This window comes from Ambystoma mexicanum, chromosome 14, assembly GCF_040938575.1.
Source record: "Ambystoma mexicanum isolate Mex_15411 chromosome 14, UKY_AmexF1_1, whole genome shotgun sequence".
NCBI classification, from domain to species: domain Eukaryota; kingdom Metazoa; phylum Chordata; class Amphibia; order Caudata; family Ambystomatidae; genus Ambystoma; species Ambystoma mexicanum.
In genome coordinates, this window is record NC_090940.1 from 422,632,024 (window position 1) to 422,644,288 (window position 12,265).

Below are 12,265 nucleotides of genomic sequence, written 5' to 3' on the forward strand. Positions count from 1 at the left end.
GAAAACAGGAGGCAAGTAATTTGTTCTTCTAATTGATTGCATCCTCCCACAGATTCCTCATCATCCAGACACTCCAAGAGCAGTCAATGAACCTGGAGAAGTGGAGAGAGCAGGAACAAAACAGTCAGCCAAGGAAATTCTGCAGAACTGCGCGTCCAAAGGGAGCATCTGGAGAGACCAGAGTTCAGGTAGTAAGGCTTTCGCAAAGTAGGCTAGGGAAGGAAGCCCACGAAGCAGTTTGACAGGTATATAGTGCTGTAAGCTTTCCTTGTAACAGAGGTGACCAACTTCACTAGCTGAATAGCTGCTGAAGCCTGGGGGTATGGCCTTGCTAGCTAACTTTTAACACGGATATGCAGAGTATGACCTGCTGCAATAAAGTTTGTTTAAACCACAGAGTCCTGCCTCACCCCTGCAAATGCCACAACACTCATCCTTTCTGAAATCTTTGTACCTAGACAAAAACTCAAAGCCCTCCTTGGTCAAATCAATGGAATGTTTCCTCTTCCTTAGACGACTAAGAGGCAGCTAAAACACTGGTAGTGCATCTGTTGGCTTACATGGAACTCAAGACAAATTTAGGCAGAAAAACAGTTGTACTATTAAGGTACTTTCTCCCTTGAGTAAGGGAAATGTAGAGATTTCACAGAAAGTGCCTGTACTTCACTAACACTTCAGGCCGATGTAATGGCCACTACACGGTCTTGAGGGTCAAAGGTTGGCATAAGCAAAATTGCAGAGGGTCAAAAGGCAAGCCCATAAAAATGCAAAATCCAAATTTAAATCCTAGGAAGGAACGTCCATTGTTTCAGGGGAGACAGGTTCGCCAGGCCTCTCAACAGGATCCCAGTAGGAATGCCAAATTATGACCATCTAGTGTCCTAAAACAGAAATCAGTGGCAGGTAGCCCTTTACTGTACCAATTTGTAGACAACCTAGCCAGGGACAGTGGCCACCAATACCGAAAAGGCTAAACAGAAAAAGTATCTGGATCCTTCTACCTGCTCCAGGCACAGAATTTCTTCCAGAAGCAATTGTAGATAACTTTCAGAGAAGGTTGCCTTGTGGAGAAATTAATAGTTACTCACCGTAGTGACTAACGTACTCTTAGTCCATAGTCCCCATTTCTTCATACTGTATGGGCATCCCTCGCTAGGGACAGGAGACAGAACCTTTTTCACCAGAAAAAACATTCTTCCCCCTTTAAATTAAGAGGCGTTCGGGGGCCCACCGGCGCCACTCATTCACGATTGATGCGTCGACAATATTTAACATTGCCTAATGACACCAGTATTATTAGTGGGGAGGATGGTGGGACGTATGGAGGAAAGGGGAATATGGACTAAGAGTACGTTAGTCACTACGGTGAGTAACTATTAATCTTAGGTCCAGTCGCCTTTCCCCCATACTGTATGGGCGATAACTGAGTAGCCCCCAAGGTGGAGAGGAGCCACTCCTTAAGAAAATAGATTCCTTAGAGCCGCCTGTCCGAAAGCCGCGTCTGACCTAGAGGCGGTGTCCAAACACTAGTGCTTACAGAAAGCAGAAGGGGTGACCCAGTTGGCCGCCCTGCTGATGACTTGCCACGAGACAGGCCATTGGAATGCAATGGCCTTAGCCTTGGCTCCGATGGCGTGGGTGTGCAAGTTAGATGAAAGTGGTTTGTGCTGCACCTCATTGGCCTCCTTAATTGTAGAAACCATCCACCTTGCTATACAGGCCTTGGAAACCTGATAACCGGGCCTCGACCCCCGCCCCCCCGGTGACAAAAAGGGTGTCCGACTTGCGGAAGTTGTTGGTCCTGTCCAGATAGAATTTCAGAGTGTGTCTGACATCCAGACAGTGTAGGACCCTCTGAGCCTCGTCAATAGGGTCAGCAAAAAACGTAGGTAAGAATCTCCTCGTTTAGATGGAAAATGGTGGCTACCTTGGGTAGGAACGTGGGGTGTGTTCTCAGGACCTTATCCTTGTGCTCTTCTGCCTTGGATACTGTCAACCATACCATCCTGCTCAACCGTCTCTGTGATAACCTGGGTATCACTGGCCAGGCTCTGGCGTGGCTGACCTCTTTCCTCTCCAATCGACCCTCCCAGGTCCAACTGGGGTCCTTCCTTTCTGACATCTTTTTCTCTACCTGTGGTGTCCCCCAGGGATCTAACCTCTCCCCCTGGCTTTTTAACCAGTATCTGGCACTTCTCGCCCACCGCATCTCAGCCCCAACTTTCAGTGCTATGCGGATGATACCCAGCTCATTTTCAGGCTACCCTCGGCCTCCTCTTCTCCTTCCCTCATCTCCGACTGTCTTTCCGCTATCCAGGACTGGTGTGCCGCCAATGACCTCTGCCTTAATGCTAGCAAGACTGAGGTTCTACTCATCGGCACACCCACTCCCTCCTTCCCTGCAGCTCTCTGGCCGACCTCTTGGCCCTCTTCCTGCTCCTACCTGCAAGGCAAAAAACCTTGGGGTCATCTTCGACTCCACACTCTCCTTCTCTCCTCACATATCCGACGTCTCTAAGAAGTCACACTACCAGCTACACCTCCTCAGAGGTATCCTTCCTTTCCTCTCCTTCCCCCAGAAGCTCACTGTCTCTAGAGCCCTGGTTCTCTCGAAGCTGGACTACTGTAACAGCCTCTATCTAAATCTGCCTACCTCTACTCTCCGCCCTTTGCAACTCATCCTGAACAGGACTGCGAGACTTGTCCTTGGCCTCAAGCCCAGGGACCGTACCTCTCCAGGACTGAAATCACTACACTGGCTCCCAGTGACTGCGAGAATCAAGTTCAAAACCCTCTGCATTGTCCACAAGGACTTCTGGGGCCTTGGGCCGAAATACCTTCAACTCTCTTCCTAAATATCTTCCTTCTGGAGCTCTTCGCTCATCCGCCTCCAACTCCCTCAGGGTCAGTTGCTTCTCCAAACAACGAGTTGGTGGCAGATCTCTCTCCTCTGCAGGGGCCTCCCTCTGGAACAGCCTTCCTGCCTCCCTGAAACTTGAGGAGAACCTCTCCGGTTCCGGAAGCACCTCAAAACCTTCCTCTTCGCCTCCGCTTTCTCTCCCCCTCTCCCCTGCTAAGGTTACTGAAACTGCACTGAATCTGCAACTGGGCCACTCACCGTTCTCGGTCCTTGGCCCAGCCACTCTCCCCCTGCACTACGGGACTGTGTCTGTATCCCTACAGCCCCCCCTTCCCAGCACTTGTCTGCACTTACTCGCACTTACCACTAGCTGGCCCTTGTTATTTTTCCTGTATGCTATTAACCCTGTACTGCACTTTCCCCGCTCCCTTTCCCCCTTGCACTTCTCCCTTTCCCCTCTACCCTTGCGCGATCTGAATGACGCCTAGTAGGATCATTGTCTGTCTCCCCGTGCCCCCCCCCCTGCCTCGTCGCACCACATGAAACACTTGTGTATAGGCACGTTACAAATGCCATATCATATCAAAGATAGTATAGGGATCTGAAGCCACCAGTGCCTGGATCTCGCTGACCCTGTGAGCCGAGGTGAGGCCCACCAACAGAGCCATCTTAATGGTGACCAGCCCGATGTCCGGGGACGCCATTGGCTTGAACAGTTTGTGCACCAAGGCGCCCAACAGAACATTGAGGTCCTACACTGGGTGTGGTTTTTTGCTGGATGCGTAGAGCCTGGAGATGCCTGTCAAATGTCAGGGTTGGAAGAGGAAAAGACTCCTGCCACTGAATTTCTGTAGGTGCCTATGGCTGCCAAATAGGTGCAGCATGTGTCCACCTGTACGCCTGAGTGAGCAAGGTGTGCTGGAGAAGGAGTATATCATCCAAAGTTGCACGTAAGGGGGTCCATCGCTTTGGAGTCTGCCCAGTGACAAAACCTAGACCCTTTACTCTTGTACTGGGCCCTAGTAGCCTTGGTCCGGACGCACTGAATGATTTCTCGCTTACCCTGAGAAAGGCTCAGGTGCTTCAGCGTGACCTGCTCAGGAACTATGCAGCAAGGGCTAATGTGTGGAGCAGGGTGTACGACCCTGCCCCCCTGCTGCACAAGGAGATGGGCTGGGCCCATCGGTAGGTGAGTGGGTGGCCTGTCCGAGAGGCTGAGAAGCTCAGAGAACCAGTCTCGCTGGCCACCATGGCGCTATCAGAATGATGCTGAGGTGAGCAGATTCTTTTATCTTGCAAATCACCGTCTGAACCAGGGGAGTGGGAGGAAATGCATACGAGTTCATGATGTTCGAATGTAAGGCGTCGCCCAGGGAGCCTAGGCCTTGTCCCTGCCAGGATGTGAACTGAGGGCACTTCCTGTTGTACGAGGTGGTGAAAAGATCCACCTGCGACTGCCCCCATCTGCTGAAGATACCCTGAAGGACCTGGTTTTTCAATTGCCCGCACCTAATCTGCAGAGACTGTCCGCCTCCAGGCTGGACTCCCCCAGGAGGTGGATTGCGCTCAAGTGAATGCTGTTCTCAAGAGCCCACTCTCAAATGCTGACTGCCAGACTGCATGAGGGAGGAGACCTGGTGCCACCCTGCTTGTTTATGTAATACATGCTGGTGGAATTGTCCGTCTGGATGAGGATCGTCTTGCACTGCCTTCAGCTCTAGCAAGTTGATATGGGCCTCCTGCTCCTGAAGGGACCAAACTATGGACGCTGTGGTTGTCCAGAGTAGCCCCCCAGCCTTCCAGGGAGGAATGCTAAGTTGTGGTGCCGCCTGCCGGAAGGGCCTGTATCTGCAAGTTGCAGTCCATGCTCCACCAGACTAGGTCCTGGTGGAGAGAGAGAGGAATGCGGACAAGTTCCGCTTGGGAACCCCTCTCCTGACTCCATGAGGCTGCGAAGTGTAGCTGAAATCTTCTCATTTTGAGCCTTGTGCAAGGCACTGCCAGTAAAGATGCCACCATGATACCCAAGAGGTGCGGGTACCTCCAAGCTAAGGTCAGCGCTCTGCTGAGAAAATGCACCATGGACCTCTTGATGGCTGCGATCTTGTCTTCTGTGGGGAAAATTATCAGAGCTTGTGTTCCAGATGAGGCCCAGGAAAGTTGCTCTGCAGGGGCTGCAGCTGTGACATCTTGAGACTGATTGAAAATCTCAATTTGTGGAGTGTATTCATGAGGGCGGAGGTGGTGTGATGGACTGCCTCTGGGGCTATCGCCCTGATGAGCCAGTTGCCCAGGTACGGGTAGACCTGGTGACCTTAAGCCCGGTGAAGGGCTGACACTACACTCAGAAGCCTGGGAAAGACCCTGGAGGCTGAATTGAGGCCAAAGGGTACAACCTTGTATTGGAAATGGAAGCCCATAATCCATATGAACCTCAGGAAGGACAGATGAGGCTGCCAAATGGGACATGTTGCTTAGCGGCCTTCAGATCCAGGGAGCACATCCTGTCTCCCCTGCACAGTGTCTCCGCAATCAACACTGGGGTAACCATCTTGAATTTTGAAGAGGGAGGGTCATGTTCAAGGTGGAAAGGTCCAACACAACTCTCAGGCCAGCCTGGCTCTTGTGTAAAGCGAAAATCCTGGCGTAGAAGCCCATGCCCCGCTGGGTTGCTGGGACTTCCTCCACTGCCTGGCTCTAAATGAGTGATTGAATTTCTGCCAGCAAAGCTGGTGTCCCAATCTGCGGGAGGGGAGAGGGAGGAAGCGGTAGGCGGGAGCCCGTGGACACCACTGATCGTATCCATGGGTCCACGAACTTCGTGCGCCAAAACTGTGCATGAAGGGCAAGCCTGCTCTGTCGTGCCAGTCTGCGCCCCCGAGGGGTGTGTCATGACTTCTTTCCCTCTGGGGCTGAGGAGAAGCCCTTGCTCCCCACCTTGTGTTGCTTGCGGCGGTGCCGACTTGGAGACCAGTCTGGCTGTCTTGACTGCGGTTCCTGTAAGCCCCACAACCTGCTGAAGGACACCCCCACCCCTCCCTGTCGGAATGCTGATGGAGTCTGGCTGTACGTCTTGGGCGTGGCCTTTGTGAGGATAGATAAGGATTTAGCAGTCTGGGAAAAGTTTTTATCAAGTTCCTCATCGGTGGTGTAATGAAAAAGATCACCCTCAAATGGAAGGTCCAATATGCGTTCCTGCATGTCTGGGTTGCGCTTCGTAGCCAGGCCGTTCTCATGTCTGTGGCGATGCAGATGGCACAGCGGGAGCTGTCTATATGCGCCATGGTGGACTCCATGATTTCTTGGGTCACCATTTTCACTTCTGCCAGCCCGCCTTCAAATGTGCCTGACTGTGGACCGGACGTTCTGGGAGGAAGTCAGCCATTTCCTGCCAAAGCCTATGATTAACGGCTGCAAGCATGGCGTCTACATTAGACTGACAAAGGTGTAGCGAGGCGTTGGAATAGATCTATCCATAAGCCTCCAAGATCTCCTTACCTAGAAGCACCCAAGACAAGTTGGCCGATGAGGACAGGCTTGGAGTAGAGTGAAGGTGCAGCAATCACCGACAAGTGGGGTTGAGGGTGCGCCGACAGCAAGAGTGGATCCCCCTCCAGTTGCCTGTACTTGGCGTCTGGGCGTCGATAGGTAGGCTGGGCCGAATGGGGTTTAAGCCATCCATTTTTGGCCAATGCAACAACGTCCTTCTGCATCGGAATCCCTGTTCGCGCCGCGGTGTGAAGAGTGAGGACCTCGGCCATGACCCCCCGCCTAAGGTTGTTCAACTTTGGGTTGCGGAAAGCCCCAAGTATTCGGCCATTCTGTGAGCCTTCATGAAAGGCCTTGGCTGAAGATGGCATGTCAGTGTCCTCTTACGTGTCCACCAGGGTGTCCAGCTGGTCCAAAACAGGTGGAGGAGTGTTGGGCGCCGAAGGCTGAGGTGTGGAACCACCTTAACTGTAGGAGGCAGGAAGCCAGAATCGAAGGCACTGGCGTGGGCAGCTGGGGCTGCGCAGAGTCCTGAGGCGCTGGAGCCATAGGAGGAAGGACTAAAAGGACTATAGGCGCAGGAGGCTGGACTGGAGGCAGCATGTCCCTGATCACATCCCAAAGGATGGCACTCATCTAAGGGGACCTCAAAAGCGTGAGGAACTTCTCAAAAAACCTGTCCTCGCAGGCTGGTGGGGTGGCAGGTGGTATTGGAGTAGCATGCGGTTGCTGCGGCCGGTATATAATCTGCCATGCTGGTTGCGGGGTGTATATGAAGGATAAGTTGTAGGCCATGTACCTTGAGAAGACCGGTCCCACCTGGAAACCATTTCCCACCTGCTTCCCGAACGGGGTGGTGTTGGACGAGCTGCCATTTTGTCTGGTGCAGTGGGCAACTGTCGGGCTGCATGCCATGTGCCAGCGTCATGGTGCTTGCCTCGCTTGGCCTGGCCTCTTGGCGCTTGAGGCCGACCCTGCACCTCAGGATGAAGCCTGGTAGGCGTACTGCCCTCGGCTGTGACGCTGGTAGAACTGTGTACAGGCACCCCGTCAGACATTTGTCCGGTAGTAGGGTGTATCCCCCAAGGTGGACATCCGGTAGAACCTTGCGGTCCCTCAGCACCGTCTCTAGTGACCCCTCGGCCTGGTGGCCAGTAGCGGAATCAGCCTCGGTACCTGTGCTGGTATGAGAACCTGAACGGTCCCTCCCGCTCGGACGTTTCCTTGGGAAGGAGTAGCCCTTGTGGGGTGCAACGGAAAAAAGCGGCCCTACCTTGGGCCTTGATTTGTGTCTGACGAAGTTCTTCAAGTCCTCAGGCGACTTAGACAAGATCAGCGCCCCTCCAGCCCCCAGAGCTAGTTTGTTCTTCAGAGCCCGCAGTGTAAGCGCGTCACATGCGGTACAACCCTCCCAGCCGTGTTCGGGCCCAAGGCAGCGGAGGCAAAGAGCGTGGGAGTCGGATGTAGGGAAGAGCCCCTTGCAGGGTGGACACCTGCTGAAGCCAACCGACATCGACATGTGCCAGGGAGCAGCATGGTGCCAGAGGACAGAGTACCTGATTAAAACCAGAAAACAGAAGACAAAAGACAGAATCCGAGGAAGTGTGTGTGGAATTAATAGGCCGAAGCCATACCCAGGAGCGCTGGTGAAAGTGGTCCGTTGACGCGGAAAAGGGGACAGAAGAATGGTTCTGGTAGGCGGAGTCAGGGGAGTTCATGCTCCCAGGGCCGCACCCCGGCGAGCCTCTAAACTTAATGGGGAACAAGATTTTTTTTCTGGTGTAAAAGGTTCCGTCTCCCATCCCTAGCGAGGTACACCCATACAGTATGGAGGAAAGGGGACGGGACGTGCAAGTATGAGCCTGGGGCCTGCCAGGAAGTGGTCTGCCGGCTTGCTGATGGCAGAATGAGATACAGGCTGAAATCCATCTTGCAAAGAAGGACTTCGAGAGAGCCTTCCCAGGCCCAGAAGGTCCAAATGAAAAAAACAACGCATCTGTTGTATGGAATGATTTAGTAAGCACCACATAGTACTTGAGGGCGTGCACCACATCCAGCATGGGCAATGTCTGCTGCGCTGCACACAGTGTGCCAAAGACTACAGGCAAAACTACATGCTGGTTTAGGTGGAAAGCAGATTGCACTTTCGGCACAAATGTTGGGTTGGTACGTAGAATAGCCTGGTCCTTGGGAAACGTTAAACAGGACGGTTTAACAGAAAACACTGGGATTTCACCGACTCGTCTGGCTGAAGTTATTATGGCCACCAAGAAGGCTGTTTTCCAGAAAAGATGTTTAATAGACGCCTGGTGCATGGGCTCAAAAGGTGGCTTCATGAGTCATGCAAGTAGCACATTGAACTCCCACGCTGGCGCCAGACAGGTGGAAAATACCAGAGGAGACCCTGTAAAAACTCCTTCACCAGCTGGTGAGACCACAGGGAAGGCACACCCGCAGTGCTGTTTTATCTAGAGCTTGCCGCTAGTTGCACATTAAATGAGTAATGCTTAAATCCAGACTGAGCCAGGTACAGCAGATATGGAAACAGATCTTCAGTTCCGATGGTTTGAGGCTGGCTCCTGCACCATACCTGAAAACATCACCACTTGCTCATGTAGCATTTCAGGATGGAAGGGGCTCTAGCCCTGGCCAGGCTAGCTTGGTAGTCCTGCTGATGGGACAGAGCCCCGAACTCTAAACCGGGTCGTGGTGCAGTACTTCTCCTTGATTCCTGGAAAGGAATGATTGGGACTGGAGCAGCTTGATCGGTGGTGCTGACGAGAAGGCAATGAGGTCTGAGTACCAAAACTATATCAGCCACGCAGGGGCCCTTAATATCACTGATACAGTCTGAAGGTATGCAGGACTTTAGGTACCAGAGGAATTGGGGGGATACATAAACAAGCTTCCCCTCATGGAATTGCAAAGGCACCCCCTCCCAGATCCCTGGATGGGTAAAAGCAGCTATCAAAGGTCTTGCAGCCCCTGTTGTCGTGGTTGGCAAAGTAGATGATCTCTGGAGTGCCCCACGTTTGAAACAAGTAAAGATGTTCGTTGTGCAGTTTCAACTCGTGGCAAGAGTAACTTCTGAGGGAGTCTGCAAGAGTGTTCTGAATCCCTGGTAGATGGAGGGGGAAGTGAGAAACCTGCCTTGCTGTAGATCCCAGTGCCACAAGGTTGGGCCTCTTTGGAAAGCTGTGGGGACCTTGTTCCTCCTTGCTTGCGGACATAAAACATTGTTGTGTTGTCGGTGTAAATCCATACCACCCTCTTCAGGAGGGGAAGAAAATATCTCAGGGCCCAGAAAATGGCCCGTAGCTCCAGCAGGTTGAAATTCTGGCTCTTTTCCTTCTCCGACCAAAGGACCCTGGGTGTGGGTCTTGACAGTGGGTGCCCCAGCCGTCCAGTGAAGCATCCGTTGTACCGGTAGCCTGATGTTCCAGCAATCTGAAGGGGGCGCCCTGTTCCAGGTCTTCCCATCCTGACCACAAACGAAGGCTCTTTTTGAAACCCAGTGTTATGGCAATGCGGTTGTCCCAGGACCCCGAGGACTAGACTCAGTGGGCATCCAGTAATTCCTGCACCGGTTTCATGTGTAATCAGCAGTTGGAGATTAACTAGATGCATAATGAACATCCCCAGCAGGGATTTGTAGTTGCAGAATGGAATCACTTTGGCGCTGTTAAGGTAGCGCACATTGTGTAAAAAATCTGCCACCCTTTCATCCAAGTGCCTGGTGGTGCAGGTTTGGGTGTCAAGTCTTGCTCTGAGATAGAGTACCTGTTGCGATGAAACGAGGCACGACTTTTGGAAGTTGGAGAAAGAGTTGCTGTAGACACCTGATGGTTGTTGAAGTTTGTTTAAGCCAGTGGATAGGAGGGGCACTCACTAACCAGCTGTCTAGATACGGCTATTCGTGGACCCCAAGCCCCCCCAATCTGCCACAGGTGACACCACTGGTGCAAAGCACGTGGTAAATACTCGCGGAGCAGACAGCAGGCTAAATGGAAGGGGCTTGAACTGATAATGTCCCTCTGATACCATGAAGCGTAGGTATCGCCGGTGTGAGAGGTGAATAAGGATGTGAAAGTAGGTGTTTGAGGTCGAGGAACGCCAAGAAATCTTTGTTGTAGCTGGGACAACACCTGTTGTAGTGTGACCATGAAGAATGCTTGCGCATTTAGGAACTTGTTGTGCACCCTTAGGTCTAAGCTGGACATCCAACCCCCTAACTTGTTGTGCAGTGATATTTTCCTTACCAGGAAGTAGCGGGAGCAGACTCCTGTGCCCAGCTCGCCCTTTGGAAACTTCTCCACTGTGCCATTCTGCTGCAGAGCTTGCACTTCTTGAAGCAAGAGGTGTCACAATCTTTCTGGTTTGTGCGTGAGGAATGTCTGGTGGATAGCCCATGAATTCCAGCGAGTGGCCCTGCTGGAGGAGGGATAGCACCCATTTGTCAGTTGTGATGCGTGTCCATTCTTCGACAAACTGACAGGCGTCCTCCCACTGGGATGCTGCAGTGGGAGGACCCAACCCTGGGATGGCCATGCTTGCTGGCCGGACTGGCCCCTCGATTGGGCTGAGCCACAGCATTGCAGTCAACCCCCTGTAAGACTGGGACCTTTTCCTGTACTTTTACCCTGATGGATACAGGGTCTTGTAAGAGGAGGGAGAAGGAACAAGTTACTTACCTGTAACTGTTGTTCTCCAGCATGGGTCTGGCATGGATTCACATGCTCAAGAATATTCCCCGTCGTCAGGCTGGGAATCCTCGGTAAAGAAAAAACCAGTATCAGTTTCGTTTCTGATCTGTCTTTCGTAGTAGTAACCAATCACTGGTCTCTGCGTCATACTGACCACAGCCAATGACTGCCCTCTACCTAAGCCCCGCCTCTGGCAGCCATCTTCAGATTTGGAAGCACGTGAAGTGGCAGTATGACCAAGTGAAGAGCCGCAGAGGGGTAGGCGGGAGGGTTCGCATGTGAATCCATGCCAGACCCATGCTGGAGAACAACAGTTACAGGTAAGTAACTTGCTCCTTCTCCAGCATGGGGTCTGGCATGGATTCACATGCTCATGAATAAAGAATACATAGCAGTACCCACATGCACAACCACGGGAGGTGACAAAGGCTCAACATTAAGCATCACATCAAACTCAACATTAAGCAATCTTACCTCCTCACCAGGCTCACCTCAGGCGAACAGGTTGCGCAGCACTGCTTGGCCGACCCTGGACTCCTCCCTGGAATCCCGATCGACGCAGTAGAATTTCGTGAAGGTGTGCGTCGACCTCCACGTAGCAGCCCTGCAAATGTCCAGCAGGGGCACACCAGATAGGAACGCCGTGGTAGCTGCGATCGCTCTGGTGGAATGTGCTCTCGGACGGCCAGGCAGCGGTCGGTTTGCCAACCGGTGACAGTACATGATACAGCCGGAGAGCCATCTGGAAATGGAAGCCTTTGAGAGAGCCTTCCCCTGATTGACAGGTCCAAAGTTCACAAAGAGTTGTGACGTCTTCCGAAAACACTTGTCGGTCCACGTAGAACTTCAGCGCTCTAGCCACATCCAGCGAGTGCAAAGTCCTCTCAGCCGGCGACGAAGGCGACGGGAAAAACACAGGCAACACCAAGGGTTCGTTGAGATGGAAGTCCGACGGCACCTTGGGCATGAAGGAGGGGTGCGTCTTGAGCACCACCCTCGTGTCGTGAAAAGTCAAGTACGGGGCCTTGCAGGAAAGGGCCTGGATCTCTCCCACCCCTCGTGCGGAGGTGATGGCCACAAGAAACGCTGTTTTCCACGACAGGCACTTCAACGGGGCCGAGTGCAGAGGCTCGAACGGAGGTCCCATGAGCTTGGTCAGCACCACGTTGAGCTCCCACGCCGGGGCCGGAGGCTTCACCGGCGGGAACGATCT

General features: G+C 52.8%; 1 protein-coding gene across 5 annotated transcripts in view; it reads right to left on the reverse strand.

The window, feature by feature from the left end:
* Positions 1-12,265, reverse strand: part of DLGAP5 (DLG associated protein 5) — an 827,616-nt gene that overhangs the window by 116,758 nt on the left and 698,593 nt on the right. The window lies entirely within an intron of this gene.